Genomic DNA, 12,091 nt, shown 5'->3' with positions numbered 1-12,091 from the left:
CCCAATCTACATCTATGTGGCCACACAACTTCACTCTCTCCTTCCATCTGTACCATAGTCCAAACTGGGTAGTTCCTCTGAGGTACCATAGAACATGCTTAACTGCCCTCCAAAATAGTTTGGTTGGCCTAAGCATAGCTTGGCTCAACTAGTTGACTACATAGCACATATCTGGTCATGTGTCCACAAGAGACATTAGTGAACCCACCAACTGTCGGTAAATAGTAACATCCACTTCCTCACCTGAAGTGATACCCTCCTTCCTCCAACTAGTAGCTAGAGGTGTCTCCATGGGTTTGCAACTATCCATGCAAGACCTCTGAAGTATGTTGTTGGCATACTTGCCCTTAGAGACCAACAGTTCCCCATCACCTTGCCATAATTCCAACCTAAGGAAGTAGTGTAAGAGACCCCTATCCTTCATTTAAAACTCTCTTGCAAGGTCTTCTCTGCAATATCTGATCAACTTCTCATCACCAATTAAAATCAAATCATCGACATATAATACAATAATCAACAATTTACCTTCTACCGAAATATGATATAGTTTTGCTTCCGCTTCACTTTTGGTGAAGCCCAAATTGGTGAGATAGCTATAGATCCTAGTGTACCATCCATGTGGTGCTTGCTTGAGACCGTACAACACTCGATTGAGTCTACACACATGAGACGCTCGATCGAAAGTCTCGAAGCCTTCTAGTTGCTTGATATATACCTCCTCCTTAATAACTCCATTGAGGAATGTTGTTTTTACATCCATTTGGTGGATCCTCCACACCATGTGCGCAACCAGAGCAAAATTTGATCTGATGGATGAGTGCCTTGCTACAAGAGAAAAGGTCTTCTCATAGTAAATCCCCTCAACTTGAGAGTAACCCTTGGCCACAAATTTGACCTTATATAATCTTTTATGCTTCCGTCTATTGCATGCTTTGTAACCTTGAAGATCCATCTCGAACCCACAACTGATTTATCTATTGGTCTTGAGACCACTTCCCAAACATTGTTCTTTACAATGGATTCGTATTTCTCTGCCATTGCATCAACACATACAAGTTTCTCTATTTCTTCCGCGAAAGATGATGGCTCAGTGATCCGAATTGGATCCTAAACACTCTCTAAGTTTTCATAAACCCTTTCAAATTATGCCAAACAGATTCAAGTCTTAGAAAGATCGCGCTATTAGAAGAAATCATCGTGACGGATGCAATTGTGATCAGCGCAGAGCAACGAGGACCCTCGGTCGAGCGCACAGACCGTCGGCCCATGGTAACGCGCGTTGGCGCAAATTGGCAAAACTGGAGGCCAAATCAAGAAACAGGGGTGGTTTCTGATATGCGATTAGAGCTGAAGCGCTAATCGCGTATCGCAGGGCATCCCCCTCAGTGAAGGAAAGCCCCGAAGCACTCGGACCTGAAATGACCATGAAATGCGGAAAAGTAATGCATTTAGTTCCGCAGCGCAGGATTCCACAAACTGGCAGGATATCAGAAGGCCTTGGGACGGTAAGCAGTTTTGACTGAGTCCCACTCGATGCCACACATCGAGCGACACACATCTGGGGGATGAGAGAGAAAACTGCCCGCATCGGACGGGTAAACGTCAGGCAACTTGCCCGCCCGATATGAACGACGACAATAGGATCTAGGGGGCCCAGATCAACGGCAAAGGCGCGTCCCGATAAATGAACGGATTTGACAAGTCAAAAAGCAAGATTACATGGGATTTGAAGTCTGACGTGGACGACGAGTTGGCAGGAGATTCGTGTTTCATGGGCATCTTGGAGCAAACGGAAATAGCGACCGTTCAAACTTGCCTAAGGAACCTGACACACTCACCCGTTGCAGAACAGGTGGCCACCTCCCTATGAAGCGTTACACAGTGATGATGACGCAGAACAGGGGAGTTCGAACGAACAGAGGCAGGGAAACCAGAACGTCGGGAAGCGGAAATGAACCGACAGAAAGCAGACTGGCTTTAAAGCCATGAACTGACAGAAGCAGAGGATACACAGAGACAACACAGAGAGGAGTTAGTTAGACGAAGAAAGCTAAGAGCAGAGAACAGAGAGAAAAAGTCGAGCTGACCTGAAGGCAGCATCGAGCCAGATAGAGCTAGAGAGAGCCAGAGAGTCTGTGCACTCCAGAGAAAGCTTGAGAGTTTCAAGCGAGCTCCTCGGCATAGGTCTGTCATGTATGAGTTTCATATTGGGCTCATACTACCATGACCAGTAGAGGTCAAGTAACAGTAAGGAGAGTGTGTGTACTCCAATCCTACTGATTCATATATATTGAGTGAGACTCAAATTGAGCTCACTATTGTAAAAACTCTGCTTTGAAAACATAATAGAGAGGCCATCATTGAAATCTGGACCAGGAGACGTAGCCCGGGAGCATTGGGTGAACTCCTTATTAAACTTGTTGTATTGCATGTTTTCCTGTTATGTTTTCTCTAACTGCCTCAGTGTCTATGTATTTTGCAATCTTATCGATCCATTGCATAAAGTAGCATAGGTACATCCATGCACATGAGTCTGTATACCTTTAATTCTTTGTTCTGAATAAATTCTAGATCAAGTGGTATCAGAGCTTTAGGTTACTAAGGTTAGACAAACTTGTGCTGGATTTTGTTGTTGAATGCTAACTAGATCAAAGGTTAAATTAGGAGAAGGAGAGTTGGTTGAAGCTAACCCTGAAATTGGAAGAGTCCACTCTAAGAGGAAAATGTCAGAAGAAAACCCCTGGAATCAAGCTCCTAGTTCATGGATGGTTTCCTGGCCATGAAATCCATGGTGGAGGAAATGTATAGAGAATTTAAGAGAGATAGAACTGAAGATTCATCAAACTCCAAACAAGATAAAGGAGCAGAATAATCTCTCCTCCATTACCACTCTAAAGGCAAAGGGAAAGAAGAAAAACTTCCCACACCTCCTAGTAGCCCTGAAAACAAAAAGAAAACATCTTTGATTAAATTAGATGTTAAATTTGATTTGCCGAAATATGATGGAGAGTTGAATGCAGAGAAGCTGGATAATTGGATTAGACAGATTGATGTTTATTGCAGAGTGCAGAGCATCGATTCAGATAAGAGTAAGATTCAGTTGGCCAGCCTACGCCTTGGGGGCACTGCCTTGGTATGGTGGGAAGGCAAGACACAAGCTGACATGAAGAAACACTGTAAAATTCTTTCTGTCTGGAGTGAATTTGTTTATGAAATTAAAAATCAATTCTATCCACTAGCTTATATGTAGCAAGCCATGATGAGCTGGCAAACTCTTCGCCAATTAAAAGGGCAAAGTATACAAAGTTACACTCAAGAATTTAGGAAAAGAGCTTTGATTTTATGAATTTATTTAAACTCACTTGAAACTCTGTTGAAGTATATAGGTGGTCTACACAGCTACTTAAGGCATACTATTCTCATGTTTAATCCCACTAGCATAGATGAGGTATCAGTTCAGGCTACACACCTAGAGGCTAGAGGAAAGAATGTAAACCCAGAAGTTGGGGAATCATCAAAACCCACTACAAGCAAAAGCAAGGAAAAGAGAAAAGAGAAATGGAAAGAGAGGAAGGCCAATACTGTACAAAATACCAAGTCTTCATACACTCATTGTAAGAAGGATGGGCATGATGATGATCACTGCTGGATCCTGCATCTGGAGCTGAAACCCAAGAAGTTCGACGGCAAGAAGAAGAAGACTACTGCAACTATTTAAAAGGATTTTGGGTCAGACTCGGGAGATGAAACAACAATCGCAACCATGGGTATAAAAGGTAAAAATTCTAAAGCATCTACTAGTAATTCTGCACAATCTATTGATAATGAAGAAAATGGGAGGAAAAGACATGAGCTTTTTCATATTTGAGTTGTTTCCAAGCATCAAAAGATTGATACTTTGTTTGATAGTGGCTCACAAGTAAATTTAATTTCCGAAGCAATTGTAAAGAAGTTTGTATTACTAACCACACCTCACAAAAAGCCATATCTATTAGGTTGGTTATGTGATAAAGCACAACTACAAGTGACTAGACAATGTAAACTTAGGTTTTCTTTTGGGTCAGCATTTGTAGATGAGGTTGAGTTGGATATAGATCCTTTGGACATATGTGGAATTGTTTTAGGAAGTCCTTACTTGTATGATAGAAAATCCATTTTCTATAGAGCTGAGAACAAGTATCAACTCGTTAAATATGGAATCGAATATATTGTAAGAGCTCATAAACTCAAAAATAATTATACTCTCATAAACTCAAGGCAGATGAAACGAATTGTAAATTCATGCAAACAATTTTTACTGATGGTTGTAAAGGAAAAGAAACCTGATAAAACCAATGTATTTGAGGGTTGTGATGCTAAACAACAAGCTGATTTAGAAAAAGTTGTTTCAGCATATGATATATTGTTTCAAGAACCTAAAGGTCTGCCATCCAAAAAGGAAATATTGCATGATATTAATTTGCAGCAGGATGCTCCATTGCCTAACATCGGAATGTACAGGTTGTCTGCTTTAGAAAATGCAGAAATCAAGAAGCAGGTACAGGAGCTGCTTGAGAAGGGGTTCATCAAACCTATCACATCGCCATGTGGGTCTCCAATTGTTTTGGTGAAAAAGAAATATGGCTCGTGGAGAATGTGCATTGATTACTAAGCACTGAATAAGATAACGATAAAAGGTCGTTATCCCCTTCCTCGCATAGATGATCTATTGGATCAGTTAAAAGAAGTTGTTAATTTTTCCAAGTTGGACTTGCACAGTGGCTATCATCAGTTCAGAGTTCTAGAGCAAGATGCATGGAAGACTTCTTTCAAAACAAAGCAGGGATTGTATGATTGGTTGGTTATGCCTTTTGGCTTAACTAAGGCTCTTGCTACTTTCATGAGAGTAATGAATGATGTACTCGGACCTTTTCTTGATGATTTTGTCATTGTATATTTGGATGACATTCTTATATTCAGTAAAACATGGGAAGAACATTTAAAGCATGTTAAGCAGACTCTAGATGTTTTGAAAAGAGAAAACATTTATGTTAAGCTCTCAAAATGTGAATTTGGCAAAACAAATTTGAATTATTTGGGTCATATTGTAGGGGGTGGTGAATTGAAGATAGATCCCTCTAAGGTTGCAGTCATTGTAAACTGGCCTAAACCCAAATCTGCTACAGAAGTTAGAAGCTTCCTAGGAGTAGCACAATATTGGAGAAAGTTTATTTCTAACTTTTCCTTAATTTCATCTCCCTTATATGCTTTAATGGGATTGAACAAGGTGTTTCAGTGGGAAGGCAAACAATAGAAAGTCGTCAACACCTTGAAAGAAAAGATTAGTATAGCACCAGTACTAGCACTACCCGATCTTCAAAGACCATTTGAGATTGAAACAGATGCCAGTGACTATGCCATGGGAGCAGTGTTGATGCAGCATGGTAAACCCATATGTTATCATTCTGAGACATTTAATTATGCAGTAGTTAACTATCCCACATATGATAAAGAATTGTATGCATTAGTACAGAGTGTGAAAAAGTGGAAACATTATCTAATGGGCAAAGAGACAGTTATACATACTGATCATCAACCACTTCAATATTTACACTCCCAAACTAAGTTGCAGCAATCGAGACACTATAGATGGATGGGTTTTCTACAACAGTTTCATCTTGTCATCAGATATAAAAAGGGCATACACAATAAAGTTGCAGATATGTTGTCCAGACCAATTATAAATGCATTTACTATACTTAAGCATAATTCAGTATTGCATGAGAGCTACATTGAACAATATGCCCAAGATATAGGTTTTAAAGATGTATATGCAACTTTAAGTCAAGGCAAACAAGTAGGAGAATTGGATTATCATGTTAAGGACCAGATCTTGTATCATTTTGGGAAGCTATGCATTCCACAAACTGAAAGAGTAAAGATAATTCGAGAGGTACACACTGCACTAATATCAGGTCACTTTGGTGTAAGTAAAACAGTTGCACAGCTGCAAAGAATTTGTTATTGGCCAAAAATGAATGATACAATTTCTAGATCTATAAGAGGGTGTACCATGTGTGCTAAAAGCAAGCCCAACAATAGGAAACTAAGCTTGTACACCCCAATACCCGTTCCTTCTCATCCTTGGGAAAGTGTTCCCATGGACTTTGTTGGAGGACTGCCTAAATCTAGGAAAGGTCATGACTATTTATATGTTGTTGTGGATAGGTTCAGAAAAATGTGTATTTTGATACCTTGTAACAAACATATTACAGCTGAACAAACTGCAAAGTTATTCTTTCAGCATGTATGGGTTCATTTTGGATTACCCACTTCCATTATATATGATCGAGATACTCGATTTGTTGGGAAATTTTGGTCAAGTTTGTGGGAATTGATGGACATTAGGCTGAAGAAAAGCACAACTTTTCATCCGCAGACAGATGGCCAAACAGAATTGGTCAACAGGATAGTGATCCAGTTGCTCAGAGGCTATTGCAGTAATCATCACAGGCTTTGGGATGAACATTTATGTTATGTGCAACATGCCTACAATCGAGCTAAACATTCTTCTACACAAAGATATCCTTTTGAGACCTGTTTTGGTTTCACACCAAGGTCTCCCTTGGATTTTGTCTTTGGTAAAGACATAGCAGTTGATGGACACAATGATGTGGACAAGGCAACCAAGTTCATTGAACAAATCTAAGAGATTCACCAGGCAGTACAGGCACAGCTGGAAAAGAGCCAAGCCAAGTACAAGGCAAGGCATGACAAGCATCGGATGGATCATAGTTTCCAGGTTGGTGATCAAGTCTGGTTGTATATCAACAAAGATAGAATGCAAGGTGAAGGTAAGAAGCTGAAGCCAATAAGATATGGACCTTTCAATATACTTGAGAAGATTGGTGAGAATGCTTTTCGCCTTGATTTACCAGCTTACATGCACATCTACTCAATTGTTAATGCAGACAACTTGAGACTATTTGAACTTTCATTAATTGAAGATCCCGAAGAGTAGAGTCAATTGACTTCTATTGATGATATGTTTCCTGAATATCTTAATGAGTTGCAGGAAGATACAGTGATGGACAGGAAGGTAAGAACTACATGCAGAGGGGATGTTGAGTACCTCAGGATTGGACTCAAAGATTCAAAACCAAGCAGTGCAAAATGGATAGAAATTGGGCAAGCGAGGAATCTATACCCTCACTTGATTGATGCTTGAAAATAAACTTTTGGTGGTCCAAAAGCTTTTTCAGTGGGAAGGCCATGATCCGAATTGGATCCTAAACACTCTCTAAGTTTTCATAAACCCTTTCAAATTATACCAAACAGATTCAAGTCTTAGAAAGATCACGCTATCAGAAGGAATCCTCGTGACGGATGAAATTGTGATTATCGCGGAGCAACGAGGACCCTCAGTCGAGCGTGCAGACCGTCGGCCCATGGTAACGCACGCTGGCGCAAATTGGAAAAACCGGAGGCCAAATCAAGAAACGGGGGTGGTTTCTAATCACGTATCGCAAGGCGTCCCCCTCAGTGAAGGAAAGCCCCGAAGCGCTCAGACCCAAAATGACCATGAAATGCAGAAAAGTAATGCATTCAGTTCCACAGCGCAAGATTCCAAAAATTGGCAGGATATCGGAAGGCCTCGAGGCGGTAAGCAGTTTTGACTGAGTCCCACCCAATGCCACACATCGAGCGACACGTGTCTGGTGGATGAGAGAGAAAATCGCCTGCATCAGACAGGTAAATGTTAGGCAACTTGCTCACCCAATATGAACGATGACCGTAGGATCTGGTGGGCCTAGATCAACGGTGGAGGCGCATCCCGATAAATGACTAGATTTGACAAGTCAAAAAGCAAGATTACATGGGATTTGAAGTCCGACGTGGATGACGAGTTGGCAAGAGATTCGTGTTTCGGAGCATCTTGGAGAAAACGGAAATAATTACCGTTCAAACGTGTCTAAGGAACCTGACACACTCACTCGTTGCAGAACAGGTGGCCACCTCCCTATGAAGCATTACACAATGATGATGACGTAGAACAAGGGAGTTTGAACGGACAGAGGCAGGGAAACTAGAACACCAGGAAGCGGAAACGAACCGACATAAAGCAGACTGGCTTTAAAGCCATGAATTAACAGAAGCAGAGGAAACATAGAGACAACACAGAGAGAAGTTAGTTAGACGAAGAAAGCTAGCAGAGAACATAGAGAAAAAGTTGAGCTGACCTGAAGGCAGCATCGAGCTAGACAGAGCCAGAGAGAGCTAGAAAGTCTGTGCACTCCAGAGAGAGCTTGAGAGGTTCAAGCGAGCTCCTCGGCATAGGCGTTTCATGTATGAGTTTCAGATTGGGCTCATACTACCATGACCAGTAGAGGTCAAGTACCAGTAAGGAGAGTCTATGTACTCCAATCCTACTAATTCACATCTGTTGAGTGAGACTCAAATTGAGCTCATTGTTGTAAAAACTCTGCTTTGAAAACATAATAGAGTGGCTACCACTGAAAGCTGGACCAGGAGACGTAGCCCAGGAGCATTGGGTGAACTCCTTATTAAACTTGTTGTGTTACATGTTTTCTTGTTATGTTTTCTCTAACTGCCTTAGTGTCTATGTATTTTGCAATCTTATCGATCCATTGCATAAAGTAGCATAGGCACATCCATGCACATGAGTCTGTAATACCTTTAATACTTTGTTCTAGATAAATTCCAGATCAATCAGTCTCTACAAGCTCAGTCATTAAAGCCATGTAGCGAATGTACCAATCTGGTGACCTTCTTTACCTGCACTGATTTAAAGGAGCACCCACATTCTCCATCGCATCCTCCACAAGTATCTCAGTTTCCCTGGACCTTTTCCTGCATTCTTTGGATGGTTCTTCTTGAGTGACTATCTCCACTCTATGTTCCTTAATATGTGGTTGCTCCACAACTTCATGAGGCTACTCCTTTGGAGCTAAAAGCTCCTCTCTTGGTGGGATCTGAAGCTCCCTCTCAAGAGAGCACCCCATCACTTTATCTTCATCAAAATTTACATCCCTTCGCACAACTGTCATTCTGAGGGATGGCAAGTACACAAGGTATTTTTGGGGAGTTTTGGTGTAACCCAAAAATACCCCCAATTATGTTGCCAGATCTAACTTCTTCCTTGATTCTTTGGAGACATGGTAGTAAATAGAGGCTCCAAAAATCCTAAAGTTCGACACATCCGAATTCCTCCCTGAGAAATCTTCCTTCGGTGTAATCATGCCCAAAATACGATGTGGACTCTGGCTATGCAAATAGACTGTTTTGTTGCATGCCTTGGCCCACAAATGCAAAGGTAGACCTTGATCATGCAACATCGCCCTCGATGCTCCCACAATGCTACGATTTTTTCTCTCAACCACCTTATTCTGATGTGGGTTTTGAGGTGCTGTCAACTCTCGTCGATGCCTTCTTTTGCACATTTTTTTTACCTACATTCAATACGTACTCACCTCCACTATCGCTCTTGAGAGCCTTCACCTTCTTGCTCGTCTCCTTCTCAACTAGTGCCTTGAATTCTATGAACTTGGAGAATGTCTCATCCTTCTTCCGCATGAAGAAGATCCAACACGTCCCTGAGAAGTCATCAATAAAAATGACAAAATAGTTGTTCCTGGCAGTGGAGGCTATCAAGAAAGGTCCATATACATCAGAGTGGATCCATTCCAAGACTGCATGTGGTTTGCTGTCCCGATCATGGAATGTTGATTTTGTGTACTTCCCCAAAGTACATCATGTGCATACATCCTACTGCTCAAGTGCTCCTTTGGGAAGGCATGTGGTTATATGTTGCATGATCTTCAAAGCACCATGATGCAAATGGCCAAGTATTTTATGCAAAAGTTCACTGACATCGCAACTTTGCACCTTCTCCACCTTTGTGCTCAATGCGACACAATGGAAGATTTTCTTCTGAGGTGTTCTTGCTTGTCTTCTTGTGTGGACACTTCGTGGTATAGTTCCTGAATTCATGACAATGGAAGCTTTTAATTTTTAACAAATCTTTCTTCTTTCTCCCTTGACTGGATTCTGGTTTAGATTGGGATTTCTTCCCTTTTCACTTCTTTGCGTTTCCATCCAATGCAAAATTTTCTTCATCCTTACCCTTGGATGTCCCATCTCTAGAATTTCACCTTATTTCCCCCTATACCAAATCGAACCATAAGCGCTCCAAATTCAGTAGTTTCTCTCTCTTGTTCATCGAATCTTGATAGTTATGCTAGCTCTTGGGAAGGCCCAGAAGGGCTAGGCTTACCAAGTCATCTTTAGGGATAGTAACACCGACCCCACCCGATTCATCACGACATTGTGTGAAACTGCTCAGATACTACGGTATTATGTCGTTCTTATGCATATTGATACTTCAAATTTTATCCTTGAGCATTAACTTCCTATGGTTACTACTATTCTTGAACAATTCTGTCAGTACTTTCCACATTGCGAATGAATTTTTTGTTTTTGTTTGTTTGTTTGTTTTTTTCTTTTTCGTGGATATTCGAGACAATATGATCCCGTACCCCCTATTAGAGCCTAGATTTGTCTCAGGCTGAAAAGACAAGGTTCTAGGTCCACATCAAACCACGCTCAGCCTCGTAGCTAGCCCAACGAGGACAGGAGAGGGCTCTCTCCGGGTCAATCTCGACAAAGGTAATCGATGGGGCTCGAGATGACTGTAATAAAAGCTAATTTTAAGCTAGGTATGAAGTACAAGGTTTTGATTTGAGTTTTTTTTTTGGGGGGTTTTGTGATGGAATAGGGAAAGGCAAATTTGGGTTTCGGGGATGAGGCACAGTTTTTGCATAGGTCTGATTGGGGCAAGAAAGGCGATCATCTTGATGCTTTTAAAGGGAATGAATGGATAGATCAGACTGGTGAGGAGCTAAGGAGAGCAAGAAGGTTTCAAGGATTCTCCTTAAACAGATGAAAACATGGAAATTTAAACAAATTCAAAGGCAGAGCATAGCAATTAATGGATTCTACCTTAATCACTCATTTGCTCAAATTCAGAAGAAGAGAGTAAGGAAAATGATACACATAACAACTTACAATTACTGAAAGAAACACACCATCAAAACATAAAGCCACATGGATCCCAAATAGTGCTGCAAAACCCTATTCTTTCCTTAGCCAAAAATGCAGAGATAGAATGTACAATGATATGCCAAAGCAATCCCTAGTGTCCAACCCTGAAAATGACTTAGAAAATACATGATATAGACTAACCCAACCCATTCCCTTGCCTCTAGGGGTCGAGCTCATTATTCTAGGAGTTGTTTCAACCAATTCTAAACAAAGCACTAAAATCTAGGCAATCAAAACAACTTGCCTCTATAAGGTATGAAACTGATTCATTCATTAAATTTTCACTTTTTAGTGAATGAATCCTCTAGAACAAGTAAATAAGTGCCAAAATTACATCAAGTTTGCCCAATTACATCAGGATAGATCAAAAATAACATCACAAAGCAAAACTAGTCAAACTGGCCGAATTTCTGAGCTGGAAGGTGAAAAATTGGGCAAAAAACCTTTGTGCGTCGCGCTGATTTCTGTATGTGTCGCGCCACTTTGGAGCTGATTTTGAGGCACTTCCGGAAGTCAAAATTGAGCCCAAGTGTGCTCGTTGGAAAGCCCTGCATGTCTACGTTCCAACCCAAGTGGAATTTCTGAATTTCATGCCCATTTTCCCCTCCAAAATCTCAATCTACCAAGACTACTTCCTATGTGTGAAATTAGGGGTAGAGAGGTCATTTTTAGGGTGTTTTTGACCTCCTGAGGACTCAAAACTTGCCCAAACTTCTTGGCCATGCACTAGCAGTCATGATTTTTCATGAAAAATCCAAAAATATAAACTTTTTTGAATTTGGAGCCTCCTATCATAAGCGCACGCCACGTGGCAGGGCGCACAGGGAGAAAAACCCTGTTTTTTGTACAAAAATTTGCAAAAATACCAAAAATGCCCCAAATTTCTTGAAATTTGGGCTAGAGCTTCTTCATTAAGTGTTATGCTGGGCTAAAGAGGCTTCGGCCAAAATCTAAAGATGATCAAACTCCCTTTGCCTCTTTTGCTTCTTTA

Source organism: Pinus tabuliformis, chromosome 1_1 (genome assembly GCF_031772625.1).
Source record: "Pinus tabuliformis cultivar Carrire ecotype Pingquan chromosome 1_1, CPIR1, whole genome shotgun sequence".
Lineage (NCBI taxonomy): Eukaryota > Viridiplantae > Streptophyta > Pinopsida > Pinales > Pinaceae > Pinus > Pinus tabuliformis.
The sequence above is the reverse complement of the archived record's forward strand: the minus strand, read 5'-3'. Positions refer to the sequence as shown.